The sequence below is a fragment of the Zingiber officinale genome, chromosome 3B (assembly GCF_018446385.1).
Source record: "Zingiber officinale cultivar Zhangliang chromosome 3B, Zo_v1.1, whole genome shotgun sequence".
In the NCBI taxonomy this organism is placed as follows: domain Eukaryota; kingdom Viridiplantae; phylum Streptophyta; class Magnoliopsida; order Zingiberales; family Zingiberaceae; genus Zingiber; species Zingiber officinale.
The window spans coordinates 35991297-36017997 of record NC_055991.1 but is presented as its reverse complement, the minus strand read 5'-3'; the positions used below and the strand labels follow the sequence as shown (position 1 = coordinate 36017997).

The 26701-nt window shown below is 38.2% G+C and overlaps 3 pseudogenes; all 3 read left to right on the top strand.

Moving 5' to 3' along the window:
- Nucleotides 1-21331: 21331 nt before the first annotated feature.
- On the top strand, nt 21332-21509 carry LOC121968701 (annotated as a pseudogene).
- A 380-nt stretch (nt 21510-21889) lies between these two features.
- Nucleotides 21890-22061, top strand: LOC121968709 (annotated as a pseudogene).
- Nucleotides 22062-22578: 517 nt separating this feature from the next.
- Nucleotides 22579-22755, top strand: LOC121968694 (annotated as a pseudogene).
- The last annotated feature ends 3946 nt before the right edge of the window (nt 22756-26701 follow it).

Below are 26701 nucleotides of genomic sequence, written 5' to 3'. Positions count from 1 at the left end.
TGTTGTCACAATAGAGCTCAATGGGGTCAGCAATGCTAGGAACCACCCCAAGTTCAGTGATGAACTTGCGGATCCAAACTGCCTCCTTTGCTGCCTCTGATGCAACAATGTACTCGGCTTCTGTTGTAGAATCAGCTACTGTATCCTGCTTCGAACTCTTCCAGCTGACAGCACCACCATTAATGCAAAATACGAACCCTGACTGCGATCTATAGTCATCCTGGTCAGCTGGAAGCTAGCATCACTGTAACCCTTTACAGCTAGCTCATCATCGCCTCCATATATCAAGAAATATTCTTTAGTCCTTCTTAAGTACTTAAGAATATTCTTGACCGCTATCCAGTGACTTTCACCTGGATCTGACTGGTATCTGCTCGTCATGCTCAAAGCATACGAGACATCAGGTCGAGTACATAGCATGGCGTACATGATCGATCCTATGGCTGAGACATAAGGGATCTGATCCATGCGGTCTCTCTCCTCTCTAGAAGAGGGACCTTGAGTCTTCAAAAGACTCTCGCTATGTGACATCGGTAGAAATCCCTTCTTGGAGTTATGCATGGCAAACCGTAGGAGTACCTTGTCAATGTATGTACTCTGACTTAGGCCAAGCAATCTCTTAGATCTATCTCTATAAATATGTATCCCTAGAATGTGGGATGCCTCACCTAAGTCCTTCATTGAGAAGCAACTCCCTAGCCAGGTCTTGACAGACTGAAGCATAGGGATGTCCTTCCCAATAAGTAGTATGTCATCCACATACAATATGAGGAAGACAACTATATCCCCTACAACCTTCTTGTAGACACAAGGCTCATCTTCGTTCTTGATGAAACCAAACTGTTTGATAGCATCATCGAATCGAAGATTCCAGCTCCGAGAAGCTTGCTTTAGTCCATAAATGGACCTATGCAGCTTGCATACTCTGCTAATATGCTGTGGATCTACAAAACCCTCAGGTTGTGTCATGTACACATCCTCGAGCAGTCTCACTCTATCAAGAATACCGATGTCTCTCCCGTCATATAGGAGGGATAGATCTCATCTACATCCCTCTGCATAATTCGTTACATACCCAGTAATCGCCTTTATAGTCCACCCAGTTACGGGTGACGTTTGACGAAACCAAAGTACATAACTCCTTATGTAGGGATCTATGGTGACTTCAGGTCTAAGGACTAGTAGTCATACTAATAGCCACATGAGAAAGTATATGACACTCATATAACGATCCATGATACTTTCTCATGGCGGGTCATTCAGTATACATTCTCCAATGCATACCCATGTGTCAACTTGATATCTTTATATCCATGACTTGTGAGATCAAGTCATCGAGTTGACATACATGCTAGTCTTATTGCATTAACATTGTCCCTGAATGTTAATACTCGACTAGGAATGATTAAGAGTAGTGTTCCCTATATCATCTCACTATCGGTTCAACTAACTGATTGATATAGGTGAGAACCGTCTACTCAAGGAAATTATTATACTTAGTTTATTTGGCACCAATACAAGTAAGTATAATAACCAAAAACCAAATGTCTTTATTTATATATAATATGATACAACAAGTCCAAAATATAATCATCAAATGATTGGCTCTAGGGCTCTAGCTAACAGGAAATGCCTCCAAGAACCTTCAAGATCTGGCGGTGAGAACTCTGTGGAGAGGCTGTAAAATCGCTGTGAAGATCGGAGATGAAAGCCGAGAGTTCTGTCGATAGAAACGCTCGCTAACAGTTAAATACGACGCCAACGGTCGAATCCCAATCGATTAGATTGCTCCCAATCGATTGGGGAGGCTTTAGATCAATCGGCCGATTGATCCAGAGCGCCTCTGTGCTCTTGGGAATTGCCTGGATCGATCGGTCGATCGATCCTGGGCTTATTGTGCGAAATCGCAGCTCCCAATCGATCGCCCGATCGATTCGAGGCTCTCAATCGATCGGTTGATCGATTGGGAGGCTTTCTATTCGCACGACACTTCTCCCCAATCTATCCACTGATTGATTGGGTGAGAATTCCTCCGGGGACTCACCTAATCGATCAGCCGATCGATCGAGCATGAGCCAATCGATCGGTTGATCGATCCAGCTCCTTGTTTTTGCCCAAACCAAATCCAAAGCCCCCTAAAACCAACATCGAGTCAACCATGACCTGTTAGTACATCATGCCTAGCATCCGGTCACCCTCGACCTACTAAGACTCCCTCACCAAGTTTTCGGTCAATCCCTTTGACCCACTTGGACTTTTCTCCTCGTGCCAAGTGTCCGGTCATCCTTGACCCACTTAGACTTCTCTCCACTAGGTGTCTGATCAACCTTGATCCACCTGGATTTCCCGTGCATGGCTTCACTCACCAGGACTTCCCTTCTGCCTAGCTTCACTCACTAGGACTTCCCATCTTCCTGGCTTCACTCACCAGGACTTTCACCTACCTTCACTCACCAGGACTTTCACCTAGCTTCACTCACTAGGATTTCCCAATTACCTGGCTTCACTCACCAGGACTTTCACCTAGCTTCACTCACTAGGATTTCCCATCTGCCTAGCTTCACTCACTAGGACTTTCACCTAGCTTCACTCACTAGGATTTCCCATCTGCCTAGCTTCACTCACTAGGACTTTCACCTAGCTTCACTCACTAGGATTTCCCATCTGCCTAGCTTCACTCACCAGGACTTTCACCTAGCTTCACTCACTAGGATTTCCCATCTGCTTGGCTTCACTCACCAGGACTTTCACCTAGCTTCACTCACTAGGATTTCCATCTGCCTAGTTTCACTCACTAGGACTTTCACCTATCTTCACTCACTAGGATTTTCCAGTCAAGTATCCAGTCAACCTTGACCTACTTGACTCTTCTTCACAATCTCCCCACATGAAACAATTGCACCTGCAATCTTCATGTATTGTCTCCATGTATTGTCAAATATCGAAACTCAAACATCAAGACTCGAGCTTGAGCTAACTCAAGCTTAGTCAACCTGGTCAACCTTGACCCTAGGAAATATTGCACCAACATTCTTTGGCTGCCTCAGAGACTGCCACATACTCAGCTTCCATGGTTGAGTCTGAAACGCATTTCTGCTTAACACTCCTAAAGTAGACACATAGCCTGATGTAGACTTACTATTGCCCCTCTCTGATTGGAAGTCTGAATCTATGTAACTCACAGGGAGCAAATCATCTGCTTGGTAAACAAGCATATAATCTCTAGTCCTTCTCAGGTACTTTAATATATGTTTTACAGCTGTCCAATGTCCTTGTCCAGGGTTACTTTTATATCTACTAACCATGCCCACGGTAAAACAGATATCCAGTCTCGTGCATAGCATAACATATATTAGGCTTCCAACAGCCGAAGCATAAGGAACTGCCTTCATGTCCTCTATCTCCTTTGATGTCTTTGGAGACATCTCTTTAGATAAAGCTACTCCATGCCTAAAAGGTAAAAAACCTTTCTTGGAGTCTTGCATGCTAAAATGAGCAAGGATTATATCGATATATGAAGCTTGGGACAAGCACAGCATCCTTTTCTTACGATCCCTTATTACTTTGATTCCATGAATATGTGTGCATTCTCCTAAGTCCTTCATATCGAATTGTTTGGACAATTATACCTTTACTTCCGACAACATTTTGATATTGTTTCCAACTAACAAAATGTCATCTACGTATAGTACAAGAAATACCATCACGTTTCCATCACACTTCTTGTATACACAAGACTCATTTGGACACTGAATAAATCCATACGACTGGATTACTTCATTAAATCAGATGTTCCAAGACCTTAAAACTTGCTTCAGTCCATAAATAGACCGATTTAGCTTGCACACTAGATGCTCTTTGCCTTTTTCAATGAACCCCTCTGGTTGCTTCATATGGATGTTTTCTTTAAGACTTCCGTTAAGGAAAGCTGTATTGACATCCATTTGCCAAACCTATCAATCCATATGAGTAGCAATAGATAAGAGTATCCGGATAGACTTAAGCATAGCTACTGGCGAAAAAGTTTCCTCATAATCGATTCCCTCTTTCTGAGTATACCCCTTCGCAACAGGCCTTGCTTTGAAGGTTTCCACCTTCCCATCTATCCCTTTTTTTCTTTTGTAGATCCACTTACATCCAACGGCTTTTACACCATTTGGTACTTCTATAAGCTCCCAGACTTTATTAGAATACATAGATCATATTTCAGAATTCATTGCTCTTTGCCAAGATACTGCATCTTTATCTTGGAGTGTTTCATCATATGTCCGGAGATCAGGTTCATGTTCACCAGGGATCAAGTCCGAAGACTCTCCCAAAAACATGAATCTCTTAGGTTGCCTCACAACCCTCCCACTACGACGAGGCACTATCTGTGGTTGTGTATCATTTGTGATACGTGTTATAGTTTCTTGTGATATTTCATCTTGTACTGTTGGTACTAGACTAAACATGTCCTCTCTTATTTCTTCTAGAACAATTTCGCTCATGGGCTTATGGTTTATTACATAATCTTCCTCTAAAAATCAAGCATTGGTGCTAATAATGATCTTCTAACTTTTAGGATTATAAAATAAACCACCTTTCGTTCCTTTAGGATATCCCACAAACAGACAAACTTCTGTACATGATTCCAACTTGTCAGTATCTCCCTTTAGCACATGTGCTGGACTACCCCATATTCGAATATGACTCAGACTAGGCTTACACCCATTCTACAATTCCATGGGAGTAGAGGGTACTGATTTAGAAAGTACCATATTCAGAATGTATACTGCTATTTCCAGAGCATATCCCCAAAATGAATTTGGTAATTCTGAATAACTCGTCATCTATCTAACCATTTCCATAAGAGTCTTATTCGTTCGTTCTGTCACACCATTCTGTTGGGGTGTACCAGGTACAGATAATTAGGATTGAATCCCAGCTTCTGATAAGTAATTCCTAAACTCTCCAAAGATGTATTCGCCACCACGATCAAACTATAGTGTCTTGATACTTTTACCATGACGTTTCTCCACATCAGCCTTGTACTCTTTGATCTTATCAAAGCATTCAGACTTGCGGCGCATCAAGTAAATGTACCCATATCTCGAATAGTCATCTATAAAAGAGACAAAATATTCAAAACCACCTCTTACATGGATAGACATAGGATCACACAAATCAGAATGAACCAGTTCTAACACATCTTTGGCCCTATACCCCTTGGCCTTAAAAGGTCTCTTCGTCATTTTATCTTCTAAGCAAGATTCGTAAGTTGGAAAGTTTTCCATCACCAATGAACCCAAAAGTCCATTAGCTATTAACCTTTGAATCCTACTCAAGCTAATATGATCTAGCCTTAGATGCCAAAGATATGTTTGGTTCATTTCCGAATGTTGCTTTCTCTTATTAAAATTAGAAGATGTGTTATTAATTTCCATTTGTTGCATTGTGGTAGTATTACGTACTAGAATAGATAACTTCCCTATTTTCCTTGATAAAAACTTTATCATCAAAATAGACAAAATATCCATCCTTAAATAGTTTTAGAAACTAAAATCAAGTTCTTTCAAAAACATGGTACGTAAAGACAATCAATATTTTATTCCTATCAAAGGATAAACATCTCCCGCTGCAACAGCTGCTATTTTTACAGCAGTGCCCATGTAGATGGTATTTTCCCTTTCATATAGTTTTCGGGTTTCCTGGAACCCCTGCAATGAATTGTAGACATGATCAGTGGCTCCCGTATCTACACACCAGGTACTGATAGATAACACCACTAAACATGTTTCAACAACTAATGAATAAAATATATCTTTATTGTTCTCATTTCTGAGAGGACAGTCCACCTTAGTGTCCAAGTTTTGTTTCCAATCATTATATTTTGGACTAGTAAGTGTATTCTCTAATATCTAGGGGATTGTAAAACATTTGAAAGTCTAAGAATCACAAAAATATTTGGTCAAGACCAACACCTCAAAATCCCCATGAATTTTGTATGTCACGTTAGTGTGGACGTATACAAATTCAAACATTTGTAAAAGGAGATTTTGTCCATTAATTTTATTGTCTTGTCAACCTATCTTTATGACAAATAAAAGTAATAGTTGATCTATCTTTGATCAAATATTTGGTCAAAACTTTAGAATTTAAAATAATATTGATTCCTCAAAATAATATTATTTAAATTCACCAACACCTCAAACACCGTGAATTTTGTATACCACATTAGTGTGGATGTATACAAATTCAAACATTTATAAGAGGAGGGTCTTACCCATTAATTATCTTGTCAATCTTAAATTACCTCAAACACTATGAATTTTTTATGTCACGTTAGTGTGGACGTATACAAATTCAAATATTTGTAAGAGAAGGTTTTACCCATTAATTTTATTATCTTGTCAACCTAACTTTATGACAAATAAAATTACCTCAAACACCATGAATTATGTATGCCACGTAAGTATGGACGTATACAAATTCAAACATTTGTAAGAGGGGGTTTCACCTAGCTTTATGACAAATTAATAGTTGGTTTTCCTTTGGACACACAAATAATAACAGTGACTCCGTTGGGGAGGATACTATTAAATATGTCTAAGTGTATACCATTACTTGATACTTAGTCCATTAAATAGGATTGTGCCCCTTCAGTTGGAGAAGACACACGCTCATAAATAATTTCCTATAACCATCCATAAAGGAAGTTTGATCTAGTGATCCGCAAACAAACTCATCCGTTGTGGGGGAGGCACTCAGAGCCAACATGCAAGTTTATTTGCATCACTTACAAACTAATAATGGAGACCGTGGAATTTATTTACTAATCCCTCTCCCACTTAGTTATTTAAGGTGAGGAATTTTAACTATGCAAACACACATCACATGCACACACACACATCACAGTAAATAAAAGAAATAAATATGGAAATTAATTTTCCAACTATTATGGCTTCTTCCATCACTATCATCCGTGTGCTGCCAGCCCTAGGGTTCATATCGTCGGGTCCATCGAGCTTTCTTTTCTGCTGCGCCTCTGGTCCTCCAATAGTACCACGCCTCGCAAGGATATGATCCGTGACAAAAATAGAATTTTACATATATCAATCCTATATTCCACAAGGGAATGTACATGAAATCTAGATCGAACAAAAAAATAAAATCCTAGGGCTAATACAACTCCTGTTGTAATTAATAAATACAATCATGCACACACATAAAATGCCCTTGACATGTCCAAGGGTCCAATCACACACAATCACAATAAGACATAATAGTTGAAGCTTGCAACCACAGAGTTAGCATATCATACTATTATCCTGCCTAAAATATGTATAACATGTGCATAATTAAACTGAAAACCAAACACACAGAGGCAAACCCTAGCTCTAATACCAATTTTTGATTGCTACTCGGAATATCGTACCGGTTCCCCTGTATAAAAATTTTGTACAAGTCCTGAACCTTTCCTAACAACCAATTGTGTTCTTTAGAAATTAAATTTGGAATTGCAAACAGAACTTAACATTATTGATTCCAAATTCAACTTATCTGTTCTTAGAGGTTTAGACTTGGATCGCAAACGATGCTTAACATTATTGATCCAAATACACCCATATTACAAATTCGATTAAATATTTATTTTAGAGATTGGCTTCCAGGTTAAACATGGCGAGGCACTAGGCCTTCTTGGGTATGGGATCATCCACCACTTCCTAGACAAAGCCTTTCAACAAAATTCAATATTCAATCTCCTTATAATAACCCTAGGTTTAACCAAAAAGAGCAATCGAATCACAAGATCAAAAAATAAAAGAAACACAAAATCGAAAACATTAATTCGATAGCCTAGAATCATTAGCCTCTTGTATTTGGTATTTCAAGATCTAAACAAAAGGATGAACTAGTTATGATGCGGAAACTAATAACTAGTTATACCTTTTGTAGCTTATAGACCTCACGATCTTCTATCGTATTCCTCTTCTTATCTCGGACGTCGTGTGGCGACGATCTACCGAGACAAGAATCCACCCAAGCCTCCTTCTTCTCCAAGCAAGTTTCGGCCACTAACAATCTCCAAGAGATGAAGAACTTTCGATCACCAACCAAGCTCCAAGGGATGCTAAGAAACAATGCCTCCTATCTCTCCTTCTTCCTCTAACAAGATCCAGCCACCACCAAGCTCCTTGAGATGAGATGCCGCCAGCCACCAAGGAAGAAGGATAGGAGAAGGAGAAAGGATGAGGACCGGTCACCACCAAGGAAGAGAAGAGAGGAATAATAGATAATATGTTGTTGTTAGGTGAGGCACATCTACCCTCTCTTTTATATTACTTGGTCTTGGCAAATAAGGAAAGTTTTATAATTAAAACTTCCTTATATTCCTTGCCAATGTCTAAGAAGGAAAATTTAATTAAAAATTTCCTTATAAACCTTTTAATGGTCGGCCCCTACAAGTCCTCCAAACAAGGAAAGTTTTAAACACAAAATTAAAACTTCCTAATTTATTTCCAGAAATTTTTAAAATAAAAATTTTTCTTTTAAAAAATCCCTTCATGGTTGGTTATAAAAGGAAACTTTTATAAATTAAAATCTCTCTATTAAAACATGTGGATGATTACAAAAAGGAATGTTTTCTCCAAAATTAAAATCTTCCTTTTAACTACAAATAATGAAAGATATCAAACCTTGCTCTTAATCCTTTGTAGAAACTATAAAAGGAAAGATTTAATTTTAAAACTCTCTTTTAAATCATGGCTTCAACATAAGGAAAGATTTTAAAAAATAAAATCCCTTCTATTATATTGTGGCCGGCCACTTACTTGGGCTCCAAGCTAGGGCCGGCCACCACTTGCACCTCATCCATGGCTTGGTTTGGCCAGCCCTTGCTTAGGCTCCAAGCTTGGCTTGGCCGGCCACCTAAGGATGGGTAAGAAGGTGGGTTTAGGTAGGTATAAGACTTTATAAATAAGAGGTTACGACAGGGACCGAGAGGAGGAATTGGTTTTGGTCTCTCGATGAACTTAAGCTTCCCGTGTTCGCCCCGAACACCCAACTCGAGTTCATCAGTAATAACTCATACCACTAAAGAGTTATTATTGAACTACCGCACCAATCCCATATTACTATATGGGATCCTTCTTATCATGAGTGTGTTAGTCTCCCTGTGTTTAAGATATCAAATGTCCACTAATTAAATGAGTTACTGACAACTCACTTAATTAATATCTAGCTCCAATAGTAGTACCACTCAACCTAATTCTCATGTCGGACTAAGTCCACCTGCAGGGTTTACATGACAATCCTTATGAGCTCCTCTTGGGGGCATTATCAACCTAGATTACTAGGACACAGTTTCATTCTATAATCAACAACACACCATAATACCATTTCTCAACTTATCGAGCCTATTGATTTATCGAACTAAATCGTACCCTTTGATAAATTAAAGAAATGAATATTAAGTATATATGCTTGTTATTATATCATGATTAAGAGTACACACTTCCATAATAACAAAGGTCTTGTTCTTTTATGCAGTCAGTATAAAAAGAAACTACCTTAAATGATCCTTCTCAATACACTCAAAATGTACTAGTGTAATTTTATAGTTAAGATAAACTAATACCAAATTACACTACGACTATTTCAATGGTTTGTTCCTATCCATCTTAGTCGTGAGCTACTTTTTATAATTTATAAGGAACTGATAACAAATTCTTCTGTGTGTGACACCACACACTATGTTATCTACAATATAAATTAATTGAACAACTACACTTATTATATAAATGTAGACATTTGACCAATATGATTCTTTATTTCAAAATAAACGTTTGCAAAAAGCTAGACTTTTAGTATACACTCTAACAGAAAGACCTAAGGTTTCTTAGGCAAAAGTCCTAGCTGCGGTTAGGCAAGTGAAAAACCCTAGGGGGCGATAACCCTAGGTCCTAGGGGGTGGTAACCCTAGGTGGAAAGTTTTGGCGGGTCAGAGCTTCAGGTAAAAATCCTAGGGGGCGGTAACCCTAGGTTGAAATCCTGGTGTCGCGAACCGGGTGGAAGTTTGGACGGGTCGTGGACCGGACGTCCAACATGAAGACCAGAAGCATTGGACGCTGAGCAAAAGTCTAATTGGTCTGAAGGACTGAACTGGCAAAAGATAACTCCTCCTGAGTAGAGTAGGTGAGGACGCGTTCCCCGGAAGAGGAACAGTAGGCATCGATTCGACCTAAGGTTTTCGGTCGAAAATCCGAAGTCAGAACCGGATAGTCCGAAGACTGTCAAACTTATTTTTCTAATATATTATCTGTTATGTTCTAACTCTGTTTTGAAGGAGACTAACATTTTGTGCAGGGGTAGAACTGACCGGGATCGGTCGACCGAACCCCCAAGCAGCAAGACAATTTTCCAGCGAGTGGACCGGGCTCGACCAAGGGATCGGTCGACCGAACCTAGTTATTGGTCGACCGAACCAGAGATAGGAGTTGACCAGATCAAAGTGGATCGAGCGGATCGGATAAGGAGGAGATCATCTGATCGGTCGATCGAACGTGGGGATCGGTCGACCGATCTGCCTCGGGTCAAACCTAATCCCGAGCTTTGAGGATCTGGATCAGTCCTGCGGAGCCTATAAAAGGAGCCTCGGGAAGCAGCTTCGAGATGAACTTGAACAAGAACATCCTGTGCACTTGTACGCAGCTCCGAATGCTCAAACGACGCTCCGCTGCTCCGACAACTAACGACTAACTTTCCTTATCTATTGTATTGTTAGTATTGTAATTCTCTATTCAACACTTGTAATTTTAAGTTGTAAGAGATTTACAGATTGATAGTGATTGCCCACCGAAAGCGATCAACGATCGCGGGCTTTGGAGTAGGAGTCTCCCAAGGCTCCGAACCAAGTAAAAAACTTGGTGTCTTTGTCTTTATCTTATTTCTGCTGCGAGTTTATTCTCGATAAGTCTTAAAATCGAACAAGTGAAAGCCATGAGTGTTATTCACCCCCCCCCCCTAGCGAGTCTCGATCCAACATTAATAGCCAACATTGATGGGCTTCTTTATTGTTGACAAAAAAAAATAAATTTTTAAAAAATATATAAAAGAATATAATAAAAAATTATAAAATTAAAAGAACCTTAATAAAAGTAACAAAATTTAATATTTTATATTTTCATAGTAATTATATATATAAAAAAAAGAAAATTAAAAATTATTTTGGTGCAGTAAAACTTAAAATACCACCAAACAAGGCATTGCTATTTTAGTATCGTTTTGACATCACAATTTTAGTGCTAATTTCATCAATTCATCTTACTATTAATTAGCATCACCACTTTGATATATTTTAATCAAAGCATCACCACTTTAATCATCCAAAGATGAAATATTAAGTGATTTAGTCTAACATATTTCTCTGACTCAACTAATTCTCAGGATATTAAAAAACTCTTGATTCATAAACTCTATAAATTTAAAGATTATTTAAAAAAAATAATTTTCTTTTGTATCATAATCTGAACTAAAATACCTTTAATTTATTATAAGACGATATTAATAACTTTCTTAATACTCTCTTCATCTCGTGCATGCTAAAATTTTAAATTTTTAAAAATATTTTAAGTCATCAATTTGAATCTAGATTAATCAATTTCAATTTTATTCAATAGCTTCTTTCACCCTCTTATTGTGTGGTAAGATAGATAGTTCATTTTAACTTGATAAGATTTTTTTTAAAAAAAAGTTTGAATAACTTTGATAAGTAAATAAAAAAATTCTAACACAACTAAATAATTAAGATTAGTCTAATTATCCCCTTAGTTGCGCATCAACGGTTGTATTTTTTTTTTAAGGTATATATTGATACTCAAAATCTATGATTTAAGGGGAAAAATAAAATTTAGGTTTTAGGAAGAATTTGACTCTAATACGGCCTTGAAAAATATATACATTGCTAATCCCCTTTTATACATTCACAACATTATTTATTTTTCCTAATAAAATATTCTAATAAAACTAAATAAATTTATTCCAAAAACTAAAAATTAATTAAAAAACACTAAATTTTCATTTCAAAACAGTTATTAGATACTTTGAATAAAGATTCCTGGGATGCTAATATATCCATAAATTGCTCTTTGTTAGTGCGCCTTCTCAACATTTCCAATCCGATATCCTTGAATTTCTCCATCTTCTTTTGATTTGAAAGAAACCCTTCAAATATACTCTTTGGCATCTTTATTTGTAAGCTAATCAGTTCTAATCCTGTCGAGCCATAGAACAAGTGTTGGTCGTCCTTTGTTGCTTCAGTGCTGCTCTCTATACGCGTAGGATTTACATGTATATCAAACTTGGTATTGCAGTCATTGCACTTCTTCAGCAACTCGGTGAATATCGTAGTCGACGACTGATCTTCCAAATTGAAGTCGAGCTTAAAGGCCGATTTAACTGGATTTCCATTTCTTGCTGCTAATAGGATCTGTCAATTAAAACAAATTTTGTCAAGTATAGATGTATATATATATATATCAAACAGAGTATAGTACACATGAAAATTAAGAAGGCTGGCCAGCTTGATCGATCGAATGATCGATCTTCTCTCACGTTTGGGATTTTCCTAGAATTCAGCAAGAGCGCAGCGGTTCGACTCGGAAAAGAAGCTTCAAAAAGGTTCCACCACAAAAAAAACCAGTGTTTCCGACGGAATTATCGACGGAATTAATATGCTGTCGGTAATATCATTAGTTTACCGACGGAATAAATCATTCCGTCGGTATAACAGCGTGATACCGACGGAATTAATATTCCGTCGGTAAACTAATGATATTACCGACGGAATAAGCGATCCCGTCGGTAATTTACCGACGGAATTACTAATTCCGTCGGTAAACTTAAAGTGTACCGACGGAATATGAATTCCGTCGGCAAGTTCCCCTAAAAAAACCCTAACCTCCTGTTTCCCTCACGCGCGCGCGGCCGACGGCTTCGTTCTCCCGTTCCCGATCGCAGGTTAGTTTTTGGTTTTTTTTTCCTTTTTTTTCCGGCGAGCGGCAGTTGCCGCCGGCCTTCGCCCACACGCGGCGGCGCGTGCCCGCAGTGGGCTTCCTCGCCCGCAGCGGGTTTCTGCGCCCGCCATCCGCTGGCGGCCGGCGGCGGCCGCCTCCAGCCTACTGGGCCCGCCAGCGGTCGGTGGCGGCTGCCTGCGGCCTTCTGCGCCCGCCAGTGGCCGGCTGCGGCCTTCTGCGCTGGCCAGCGGGCGCCTGTGCCTGCCTGCAGGTGTGCCGGCTGTTGTCGGCCGCCAGTTGGCTGCTGGCGGCTGTGCCAGCCGACATCTGGTTGCTGTGCTAACCGGCAGCTGGCTGCTGGTGCCACGAGAAATTTGAAAAATATTTTGTGTTAATTTTTTAGCTAAATTATTTTTATTTTGTAAACAGGTAGCATTTGCTGCTCTTCTCCAGTTGACCTACACATATTCAGGTAAAATTTACTAAATTATACTGTATGTCATTTAACATGATTAAAGTTAGAAATATGTTATGTTAGTATGTTAATTTATAGCATAATATAGTCCGTTTGTTTGTTTTGTGTTAGTATCTTAATGTATGTTAATTTTTAGTTCTCAATATATTAGTTTTAGGTAAAAATGTCTATGAACAAAGCTTGGATGTACAATCGATTAGAAAAAGGATTTATCAGAGATGATTTTATTGCTGAAGTTGAACAGTTTGTGAACTTTGCTAAAAGTCACCCTGAATGTATGAATGGTGCTGAGTTACGGTGTCCATGCAATCATAAAAAATGTCAAAATAGAGCTTTCCGTGATGAGGATACTGTAAAAATGCATATATGTAGAAATGGTTTTGTGCCAAATTACTACAATTGGTACTGTCACGGAGAACCTTATTTATATGAACCAATTGGACCTTCTGGTGGTTCGTCATCCAGGGCAACAGTTACCGCTCCTGAAGCATCAATTAATATTGATATCGCAATGCAATCAATGGTTCATGATACGATAAATGCTACAGTTGATTATTCTAATATAGATGAAACACCAACACCTGAATATCAGCAACTATATGAAATGTTAAAGGCTAGTGAAAGAGAAGTGTGGAAAGACATTCCCTCAGGTCATTCTCAATTATCAGCTACTGCAAGGTTATTAAATATGAAAGCATAACATCATTTTTCATAAAGATGTTACGACGACATTTGTCAGTTGATGTCAGAATTGCTTCCTGCTGATAACATAATGACGGATAGTTTTTACAGTACAAAAAAATTGATCAGAGGTTTAAGTTTGCCTGTGGAGAAGATTGATTGTTGTATAAATAACTGCATGATATTTTGGAATGAAGACAATGATCTGCGTGAATGCAAAATCTGTACACACCCTCGTTATAAGCATGGTACTCGCATACCTGGGCAGAAGAAGAAAAAAATAGCTTGGAAAGTGATGTATTATTTTCCGTTAACTGCTAGACTTCAACGTTTGTATGCATCTGCTGCTACAGCTTGCCATATGACGTGGCATCATGAGCATGAGCACGATGGAGGTATAATGTGTCATCCTTCTGATTCACCTGCATGGAAACATCTAGATGCTGTATTTCCTTCATTTGCAATGGAACCACGTAATGTGAGATTGGGACTTTCTGCAGATGGATTTCAACCATTTGGACAGTCAGGACAACAATATTCATCTTGGCCGGTTATATTAACACCTTACAATTTACCGCCATGGATGTGTATGAAAGATGAATTTATGTTCCTTACAGTACTTATTCCTGGTCCAACCAATCCCAAAGAGAAGATAGATGTTTTCTTACAACCTCTTATTGCAGAGTTAAATGAATTATGGAATGTAGGGTCGGTGATTTATGATGTTGCAAGCAAAACTAATTTTAGATTGCATGCTGCATTATTATGGACGATCAGTGATTTTCCAGCATACTCAATGTTATCGGGTTGGAGCACAGCTGGTAAATTAGCATGTCCACACTGCATGACTAATTCTGATGCATTTTCATTACCTTACAGTGGGAAGGTGTCTTGGTTTGATAATCACCGTAAATTTTTACCACTTGATCACTCTTTTAGGCGAAATAAGAAAAATTTCTTAAAAAATGTTGTAGTCAGAAAATCCCCGCCACTCCATGCTTCAGGTGAACAAATCATTGAGCAAATTGATAGTTATGGATTTCTACCAGTATCACAATCTGGTTCTGATGAGATAAATAAATATATTGTTAGGATGTGCAAGTGTGGTTGGAAGAAAAGGAGTATTTTTTGGGAGTTACCGTATTGGAAGTATCTGCTTATTCGACATAATTTAGATGTTATGCATATTGAGAAAAATTTCTTCGATAATATCTTTAATACTGTGATGAATGTGCCTGGAAGAACTAAAGACACTGCAAAATCACGTGAGGAATTAAAAGACCTAGTCAATAGACCAGAGTTGCATCAAGATGAAATAACTAATAGATTTCCAAAGGCTTGTTATACATTGGACAAAGATGGCAAGCAAGCTTTATGTAATTGGTTGAAAGAAATCAAATTTTCAGATGGTTATGCATCAAATATGGGTCGATGCGTGGATATGAATAGATTAAAGATGTTTGGAATGAAAAGTCATGACTGTCATGTATTTATGCAAAGACTTATTCCAGTAGCTTTCCATGACTTACTTCCTCAAAATGTTTGGCAAGCACTCACTGAATTGAGTCTATTTTTTAGAGATTTGACATCAAGGTGTATTACGATAGATGATATGCTTCGGCTAGAAACAGACATTCCACTCATATTATGTAAACTGGAGCGCATATTTCCACCAAGTTTTTTTGATTCAATGGAACATCTACCAGTACATTTACCATACGAGGCACAAATAGCAGGTCCTGTGCAGTACAGATGGATGTATCCATTTGAACGGTTTTTGAGGAAATTAAAAAATAATGTTCGTAACAAAGCAAGAGTTGAAGGGTCAATATGCAATGCTTATCTAGTAGAAGAAGCATCTTCTTTCTGCTCATATTATTTTGTTGATAGTGTGCAAACAAGACATCGCAAGTGTCCTAGAAATTCTGATGATGCTTGTCAGTCGATAGATCCATCTATGCTTTCTATTTTTAAGTTTCCTGGTAAGTTAATGGGTGCATCGCTTGCTAGATGGTTAACCGAGGAAGAATATCATGCTGCAAGAACATATATACTCTTAAATTGTGAAGAGGTCAAACCATACATAAAGTAAGTAAACTTCTTAAATCAAACAATTATCATTTGTTTAATTATTTTGCTTGATATCCCAATTTTAATATAATTACTTATTTTCTCAGCTTATACGAACAACAATTATATCTCCAAAATCCATCAATTGGTGCAACTGAGGTAGCTACAAAGTTAGAGACCGAATTTGCATTGTGGTTTCAAATATATGTAAGTTAGAAAATTTGTGAAATTTTTAAGTTCATGTTTATTAAGAAGTGTACTAAGATATATGTTACTTATTTTTATAGGTGAAAGATCGTAGAATATCAAATGTGCAAGATGATAGGATAATGAATATTGCATCAGGACCCCTTCGTAAAATAAAGGTGTATTCTGGTTACTATGTTAATGGTCTTAAATTCCACGTGGCACAACGAGATTCACGAAGATTAACTTATAATTCGGTGTTTCCGTAAAAGGATATGTGGACAACACTAACACTGAATTTGATTATTCAGGTAGACTTGATGAAATCATAGAGATTGAATATCCTGCATTACCAATAAAGAGACGTGGGTTGTTCAAATGTCCATGGTATGATCCAACCCCAAGAATAGGTACTCGAATTCATCCAAATTATAATTTAGTTGAGGTTAATGCAAATAAAAGATTCAACAAGTTTGAGCCTTTTATTTTCGGAATACAAGCGGGTCAAGTTTTTTATCTTGAATACCCTACGAAGAGAAGAAGATCTAGTGAATGGTTGTCTGTTTGTCGAATCAAGCCTCGCTCGACCATAGAGATGCCGAATACAATCACTGCTCAAAACCATGATGCATTTCAGAATAATGAAGTGGAGATATATTCAGTTGATTTACAACACCAATCTACTTCTCAATTGCTTGTAGATGCTAATGACATTTACGAAGAGATGGATGATGGGGAGATGTCCAACAGTGAGGATGAAGTTGAACTAAGCTCATCTAGCAATGAGGACATAGAAACTGTTAATGTTGACTAGTCAGATGTTAATGATGATTAAATATTAACATTATTATTTCCGTCAGTAAGTAGATTTCCTTAATATTTTGTATTTATATTATCAGGTTTTTAGACCTTTTTATGATGTGTTGCAATGTTATTTTGTAGATATTATCATGGCAGAGCAGCAGGCTGTGGCACCCCGTGGCCACAAAGTCCTTACCGTTGTCGGGGACTCGTAAGTATATTGTCTTATTAATTATTCAAGTTTATATATAACATTAGTTATAATATATTTCTCATAACCTAAAGGTCTATTTTTGTGCAGGTTCACTCCGGATGGGCACAGAGTTGCCACATATATCACTGCAAAATTTAAGGAACGAGTTAGCGCGTCTGGTACTACATGGAGGCATGTAGACCAGGAGATGAAGCTATTTTATTATAATGAATTTGTGGTGAGTAAATTTAATATATTTAATTCACATTCTATAATATAGTTATCATTTATATCATTTAAACTAAATGTTTAACTTATAATTATAGAAAAGATATACTTGGGTGGACGGACAAGAAGATCAATTTAAAGCTACATGGAATACTTATTGTGCCAAACTCTACAGAGATCATATGTATTACATGAGAAAGAAGGGCACTAGGCCTGCGTATGTTTCGGAGGTGATATGGAGTGCATGGACGGCCACCTGGGCTGCAGAAAGGTGGCAAGCTAATGCCGAAAAGGCAAAAGCAAATAGGAATACAGAACCAGGTGGCCCGAGCACCGGAACCGCTCGGCATACGTCAGGATCCAGATCTATTGTTGAGCATACCATTGATCTGGTGAGTATAATTTAAAATTATACTTTATAACAAATTTTGTATTTATTACCAACCTTGTATTGTTGAGCATATTAATTTTTTCCTTAATTTATAAATGTAGGAACGTGAGCTTGCCCGACAGCCTACATGTATGGAGATTTTTCTGAAGACCCACAAGAAGAAAGATGGGTCATTTGTTGATTCTCGATCTCAAATTCTACATGTAAGATAATTAACTTTATTACATTTGTTCATTTATATCTTGATTAGTAATTAGTAATACATATCAAATTGGATACTATATTATTTTTTATGCAGCAAGAAATGACAGAACGGGTGGCTCAGGCATCTCAGCCATCAGCAGAGGGTGGAGAGTCACAGTCTTTATCCACCGACGATCTAAATGAGATATATTATGATGTTGTCGGTGGAAGGACAAAAAACTCCACCCTCTACGGCCTTGGCTCTCAGGCCAAAGTGGCATTTGATCATTTGAGGAATCCAGTAGGCCGTGCTAGTTCCTCTTCTTCTGGTGAGATGCAGTCTTTAAGACGTGAAAATCAAGAACTGCGGTCTCAGCTGAAATCAATGGATCAGAGGATGGCTGATATGGATCAGTGGAGAGCTGATGAGGAGAAGAAGAGAGCTGATGAGGAGAAGAAGAGAGCTGAACGTGACAAGAGTAATGAAGATCTCATGGCCCAAATGCGGGCAATCGTGGCTTCTTTCACCCAAGCATCACAGGGATCTGAGTCACAGGAGACTCCAGATCTATCAGACGGTGGTCGTTAGCTTTTTGAGGTTTGTTAGTTCAGCTATACTTTAGTTTTTTATTTATTATATAGAACGTGAGCCTGTTTTGATATTATAACATGTTTATTTCTAAAGGTTTTATTACTATATGTTTCAGGAGTCACGTTCAGTTATATATACATATTGGCTCTTCACTACATCATTTGCTCACTTTTTGTTCAGGTATTATTTCATATAAAATTCTTAATATATAAATATGCAAACTGTTTATTTAAACATCATTTTGTATTTGTCTTTTTACAGGATTTTCTCTACGATTTCCCGTTCTTGTATTATTGGGACTACATTTTAGTTCGGTATGTGTTATGTAAACTTGATTTTTGATATGGATATGTGTAGAATATATATTCTGTAGATTTAGTTAGCTATGGATTATATGGAATATGGTTTTTTTTGTGGATTTTATTAGTTTGTGATTATCATATGATAGATATATGTGTGTAGATTATATTTGATGTAGATTATATTTATTGTGGATTGTATTTGTTGTGTGGATATTGTATGAAACCATCGAGTGTGATGGTTTGTTTATATATGTGGAAAATGTATATGGGAACAACGTGTAAACGAAAAGAAGCTGGAAATTTTTTTTTGAAATTCCGACGGATTACCGACGGAAAATATTCCGTCGGTAATTATCGAACTTTTAGTTCGATGCATCACTTCGGGCAACCGACGGAACAGGATGATCCGTCGGTGATTACCGACGGAAAAAGTTGTTCCGTCGGTATACGGAAAAGGGATTTTCCGTCGGTAATTACCGACGGATTATCCTGTTCCGTCGGTAAATACCGACGGATCAGCCTTTTCCGTCGGTATTTACCGACGGAAGATGTTGTTCCGTCGGAGAATGTCGCTCAATCGGTGATGGAGAATATCGTTATTATACCGACGGAATGTATTTTCTGTCGGTACGTTACCGACAGAAACTTAATTTCCGTCGGTATAAAATACCGTCAGAATTCTGTTTCCGTCGGTAATAGAAGCCGGCGGATATTTTACCAACAGAAATTATTCTGTCGGAATTCCGTCGCTATATGTCTATAGCGACGGAATTCCGACGGATAAATCTGTCGGTAATGCTGGTTTTTTTTGTAGTGTTCATCAATGCATCTAGAGGATCTGCTAGCGAATATAGGAGGAGCGACGCGTTCGAGACCTTGGGGGCTTCTATGCGAATCGTGGTGACGACGTCCATGATGAGAAACTCGAGCTGTGGGGCGCGGACGTCGATGGTGATGATGGAGGGAAGCATGCACGTCTGGAGCAGGGTTAAACGCTTGATGGAGGCGGAGTGGAAGCTTAGCTTGTCCATGCCATGCTGGAGCAAATAGCAACGGAAGAGATGGAGTGTCTCGAGGAAAGGGCAGGAGGCGAGGAGGTTGCATAGGAAATCATAGCTAACGACGCTGGATTTCATTTGAAGGAAGGTGAGGAAGGCGCAGCCCAAGGGCGAGAGGGGACGGCGATCTGAGTATTTCGAAACCCTGAAGCTTCTGTTCAAGATGAGACTCCTCAGCGACTTGATGTTGAAGATGCAGCAGTTTTCGCTGTCGCTGAGATACAAAAATCCGTTGCCAGAGGCTTCGAGGGTGAGGTTTTGCACGCCCGTGTCGACGAGGGAGTCGACGAGCTGATTTTCGTGGGGTATGAGTAAATCGACGACGAAGTGGAAGACGAGGTGGCATTGGCGAATCAGAGCACGGGGGATGGTGAGATCTTTGTGGACGTAGACGCCGTCGGTGGGAAGCCGGACTTCGAGGCGGAAGGCGTCGAGTCGGGGGATGGAGGGGAGGAGGAGGCGGAAGCGGGCGCAGACAGCGGAGAGGGCGACGCGTTGCTTGATGGAGAGGAAGGAGAGGATGAAGATAAGGAGGTCGTCGTGGAGGGAAGTGAGGCGGTCCTCCAGCCTGCCTCCCTGTTCACGCCGGCGCTTGTTAGTCTGGTCCGTCATCAGGCGAGCAAAGGCGTCAGGATCAAGCTGTCTCTGCCGCCTTCTCACGATTTTATTGCCGGAGGTAGCGATGAGAAGAGTAATTAAGCAATAAATATCACGGGAAGGATTGGTTATTAATTCTATTTTATTTATTGACTTATTTATTTATTTTTTACCTTCATTACCACGTTAATTAACTAACAATTATAGTAAAAAATTATTTATTATCCAAAATAGTCTTATTTCTGTTGTTTGAGCATTCTGATAATATAATTCCTTAACTACCCAATAAATATATTATAAAAAAAATACGGTATTAAATATTTGGAAATCTAACAACATTACTATTTAATTAAATAACTATACCTTTAATAGTTAATTTTGGTGAAATTTAAATTAAATTATGTTATTATTTTTTTCACACCAAAAATAATTTTAAGACTTATTAATAATTTTCTCTCATTATTTATTAATAAAAAATTATACACTGTCATGATTCTCTTTAATCTCACATCATAGGATCGGCAATATCACGAGCGGAAAAATTTCTATAAATACTTTGGATCGACGACGTTAGAAAGAATACCTTTCTCGACATTTTGGCTAAGATCAAATGTATTATCTATTCTTATCAGTTTAATATCTAATAGAAAAAATTAAATTAATTTTTTATAAGGGAAAATTCATTACACTAACTTGGTGTTTGAGTTCTCGAGCATCACCCTTGCGTTGCATTAATACATCGTCCTTACCAAGTCTAATTTATGGGCATATGATAATAATTTATTACAATGCGGGTGCAATCAAATTTTATTTTAGGATTTTGATATTTAACAATGTCTGGTCAATTTATTCTTTACCTTCATTACCACGTTAATTAACTAACAATTATAGTAAACAATTATATACTATCCATAATAGTCTTATTTCTATTGTTTGAGCTTTCTAATAATATAATCCGTTAACTACCCAATAAATATATTATAAAAAAAATACGGTATTAAATATTTGGAAATCTTACTACATTACTATTTAATTAAGAAACTATACCTTTAATAGCTAATTTTGGTGAAATTTAAAATAAATTATTTTAATAATTTTAAGATTTATTAATAATTTGGGTCGACGGCGTTAGAAAGAATATTTTTCTTGATATTTTGGCTAAGATCAAGTGTAGTCCATTCTTATTAGTTTAATATCTAATAGAAAAATTAAATTAATTTTTTATAAGGAAAAGTTCATTGTAACTTGTTGTTTGGGTTCTTGAGCATCGCCCTTGAGTTGCATTACTACATAGAACTTACCAAGTCTAATTTATGGGCATATGACAATAATTTATCTGTATTCATCATTATATTACATATATAATACAGGTGCAGCCAGATTTTATTTTAGAATTTTGATATTTAACAATGTATCTAAATTTGATCAAGTTATTCTTTACCTTCGTTACCACGTTAATTAACTAACAATTATAGTAAAAAATTATTCACTATCCATAATAGTCTTATTTCTATTGTTTGAGCATTCTGATAATATAATCCGTTAACTACCCAATAAATATATTATAAAAAAATACGGTATTAGATATTTGGAAATCTTACTATATTACTATTTAATTAAGAAACTATACCTTTAATAGCTAATTTTGATGAAATTTTAAATAAATTATATTAATAATTTTAAGACTTATTAATAATTTTCTCTCATTATTTTTTAATAAAAATATATACACTGTAATGCTTCTCTTTAATCCCACATCTTTGGATCGGCAATATCACGAGCGAAGAAATTTATATAAATACTTCAGTTCGACGATGTTAGAAAGAATACCTTTCTCGGCCTTTTGGCTAAGATCAAGTATAGTATCCGTTCTTATCAGTTTAATATATAATACAACAAATTAAATTAATTTTTATGAGGGAAAGTCCATTACAGTAACTTGTTATTTGGGTTCTCGAGCATTACCCTTGGGTTGCATTACTACATAGACCTTACCAAGTCTAATTTATGGGCATATGACAATAATTTATCCGTATTCATGCATTATATTACCCATACAATGCGGGTGCGACCAGTTTTCAGGGTATTGATATTTAACAATATACCTAAGTCTGGTCAGTTTGACTAAGGGTTAAACTAAACAGGACTTGATGTTTGGAAGAGAAAAGTCTAGTCAAGACTAGATGACTAGCAAGGAAAAGTCCTAAATTAGTTAGGCAAGGGTAAATCTTAGTGATTGAAGCTATACAGTGAAAATCTTAAAAGGAGGTAACCCTAGGTGATGGAAGTCTTGGTGAGTGAAGCTAGGTAATGGAAATCCTAAGGGAGGTAACCCTAGGTGGTGGAAGTTTTGGTGAGTGAAGTCAGGCAGTGGAAATCCTAAGAAGAGTTAACCCTAGGTGGTGGAAGTCCTGGTGAGTGAAGTTAGACAGTAAAAATTCTAAGGGAAGATAACCCCAGGTGGTCGAAGTCTTGGTGTGTGAAACTCGGCAATGGAAATCCTAGGGGAGATAACCCTAGGTAATGGTAAAGTCTTGTATGCAGTCTAAGCATGAAGCCTAGTCGGTCGGATAGACTTACAAGAGTGTAGCTTGATCCTAAGGGATTGACCCTTAGATGGTAAAGTTGAAGGAGGGGCCTCCAAGCAAAAGATAAGCCTAGTAGGTCATGTAGACTTATAGATATAGGCTAGGTTGCTTGTCTGTGTTTGTATAACCATTTTACAAGAACCTGGAGCTGGAAACAAAACAGAGAGTAGACAAATGCAAATAGGTGAACCGGACTTGACTTGGGTCGAACCGGACCTAAATCAGTTCAGGTAGACCGACTGGGTTTTGTTTATATTGATGAGTTGTCAAAAATGTTGACAACTAAGATGATATTGCAAAAGATCATCTTTATGATTTGGATCAAGATGAGGATAAGCTAGATGATGTGGATAGATATAAGGCTTTATCTAGATATAGCTTCATCAAAATAAGAGTTGATCCAGATAAGGATCTGATCAAACTCTATAAAAGGAGACGAAGACTCTATGTTCAATACATCAATTCTTCTACTACACATATTTCGTGTGCTCAAAAGGAAAGCTACGACATGATGCTTTGCTACTGGGGAAGCTCTAGGAAAGGTGCGCGACACAGTAGCAACAAGACACCATTGGTCGAGACCTTGCTGGTCATAGTACCAACTATGTTTCATTCCCAACAAAATAATTTTAGCGAAGATTCATAATCTAGCCGAAATTCTCAATTATGACCAAAACTCATAATATGACAAAAACTCACAATTTGTAGATCATAGTAAACCTATCATGCAGTTTTATATCACATATAAAATTCTAACAACTTAGTATATCCCTTCGCAAGTGGCCCTGATACTACTGTAAGGAATTAGGGCGCTAAACACATGAAAGCGCAGCGGAAAATATCTAGTTCCTTATCAAGAGGATCCATGCGAAAGAAAACCATATACTAAGTGTTGGGGTTGCAAGGTTGCAAACATAGTCCCATATTGAAAACACATGGAAAAGATCATGGGTTTATAAGAAAAAAGATATCTCCATTGGCATGAGGCCTTTTGGGGAGAGCCCAAGAGCAAAATCATGAGGGCTTAGGCCCAGAGTGGACAATATCATGCTATTGTTGAGATATCTAAATTCTTTTCGATCCTACAATTGGTATCAGAGCCCGGACTGTCAGAAGGTTTAACCGCCGACTGTGCACAAGAGCTATGGTCTGATTGAACCATGTGAGTACAATATTGACCTCGAACAAAGAAAGTGGGGGCTCCTATGTTCAGATCAAGAAGACCAAACACCAGGCAGGAAGTCCTAGTAGGTCGGGTGGACCGAGGGGCAGGAAGTCCTAGTTGCGGCTAGGTAAGGAAGTCCTAGTAGGTCGAGTAGACCGAGGGGCAGGAAGACACATGGAAAACACATGGAAAAGATCATGGGTTTATAAGAAAAAGATATCTCCATTGGCATGAGGCCTTTTGGGGAGAGCCCAAGAGCAAAACCATGAGGGCTTAGGCCCAGAGTGGACAATATCATGCTATTGTGGAGATATCTAAATTCTTTTCGATCCTACACTAAGTCTTGCATGAGAGGATTATACCTTTGATGCGTGCCCTTCGTAATTCCAGAAGCAACCTTTCTTTGGATGCAAGTCTCAGCGCGATCAAGTGTCCGCGCCTTTACGGTATCCACATGAACATGTTCCGTTCATCTCACAAACTCTCGATATGGAGAAGAACCAACTTTGTGGTGCTAGCCACACGAGATGATTTGGCCATGAGGAAGGATCAGCCAAGAGGAAGAAGAGGAGGAAGGAGAAGAAGATAAAAATGAACTTTTTTTTACAATCAATGACCAAAATTCCTCCTTTTGCACTCTCATGGAACACCAAAAGTCCATTTAGCTCTTAATCTCCCTTTTGCCTCTTGATCTTATTCATGAATTGACTCTTAGTCATCTTTCATGAAGAGTCTTTTGGTCAAATCAAAATTGACCTTTCCTCTTCCCTTTTGGTCAAGTCAAAATTGACTTTTCCTCTTCCTTGGTGAATCCAAGTTCACCCAATGAGTCTAACTCATTGAACCTTATCAATCCCAATTGACTCCATGGACATCAAATTGACTCCATGAATCTAATTCAAATTAGACTCAATCCAATAATTGGATCCAATTGAGTCTAACTCAATGAGTCTAATTCGGATTAAACTTCTCTTTATTTTCCTCTTAATAGGTTGGATTATTATATTATATTAACCATTAACCTAATAACCCAATAAGTCTAATCATGTCATAATTGGCTCTTAGGACTATTACTAACACTGCGTAGGTTACTAACGTGGTAATTGCTTAAGAAGTTCTTAAGAGATTATGTCGCTCGAAGAAGTCCTAGAAAAGAGATTTACATGATTGTTGCTCTAGGGCTCTCCTCTCCGGTTTGCTCACCAATTCTTGGAAGTTTTGGGAGATAAAGTGGTGTTGTATTTTCCACCTTCAAGAGACATTCAAAGTAAGAAAGTATTACCATTTTAGTCTCAGCATTTCTAATCCGATATCCTTGAATTTCTCCATCTTCTTTTAATTTGAGTGAAACCCTTCAAATCTCCTCTTTAACATCTTCATTTGTAAGTTATCAGCTCCAATCCTGTCGAGCCATGGAGCTATTATTGGTCGTTCTTTGCCGCTTCAGTGATGAAGCTGACCTTTTCCTGATCCTCCCGAGCGAGCGGTACTTGGTGGTAACATTGATATGCATCGAGCATGCAGATCAGCTCGCAGCCCGCCATGGAGTCCACCATATAGTCTATCCTTAGCAGGGGATAAAAGTCCTTCGGACAAGCCTTATTTAGATCATAAAAGTCGATGCAGATTCGCCATTTGTTGCCTAGTTTAGAGACCGACACGACATTGGCGAGCCAGCTAGGAAACTGGACCTCGCAGATGTGACCGACTTCATTCCTTAGTGTTGTCCCTTTACATGCATCCCGAATGGGCACGTCGTTTGAGGAGGATCCTCGTTCCTTATCCACTCGGCCCTGCTCCTCTTCTAGAGTGTGGAACAATGCTCGATAGAAGGAGATCAACGCGTGGAGCGTGTCTCTGTAAGTTTTAGCCTGCTTCTTACTATGTCCCCAAACAAATACATGATCCGCTCGGTTTCCACATCCAGCTACATGACCCGCTGCTAAGGTCGCGGGCTCCTATAACTGGCGAACAGCCAGCGCCTATTGCTGTTGTTGCTCCACTATTTTTGCCTCTCGGACTTGTATCAACGCATCAAGCTCCTCTTTTGTTAAAATAACCGTGGTGAGTCATCCAACTCCCTCCATCTTCGCATTTCATGTTCAGGCTACGTTCCCATAGACGGTGTCAATATGATCCTGTCCAAAAATAGTGGAGACGGAAAGCTAGGGATGTGGCTACTGCATTGACTGGATG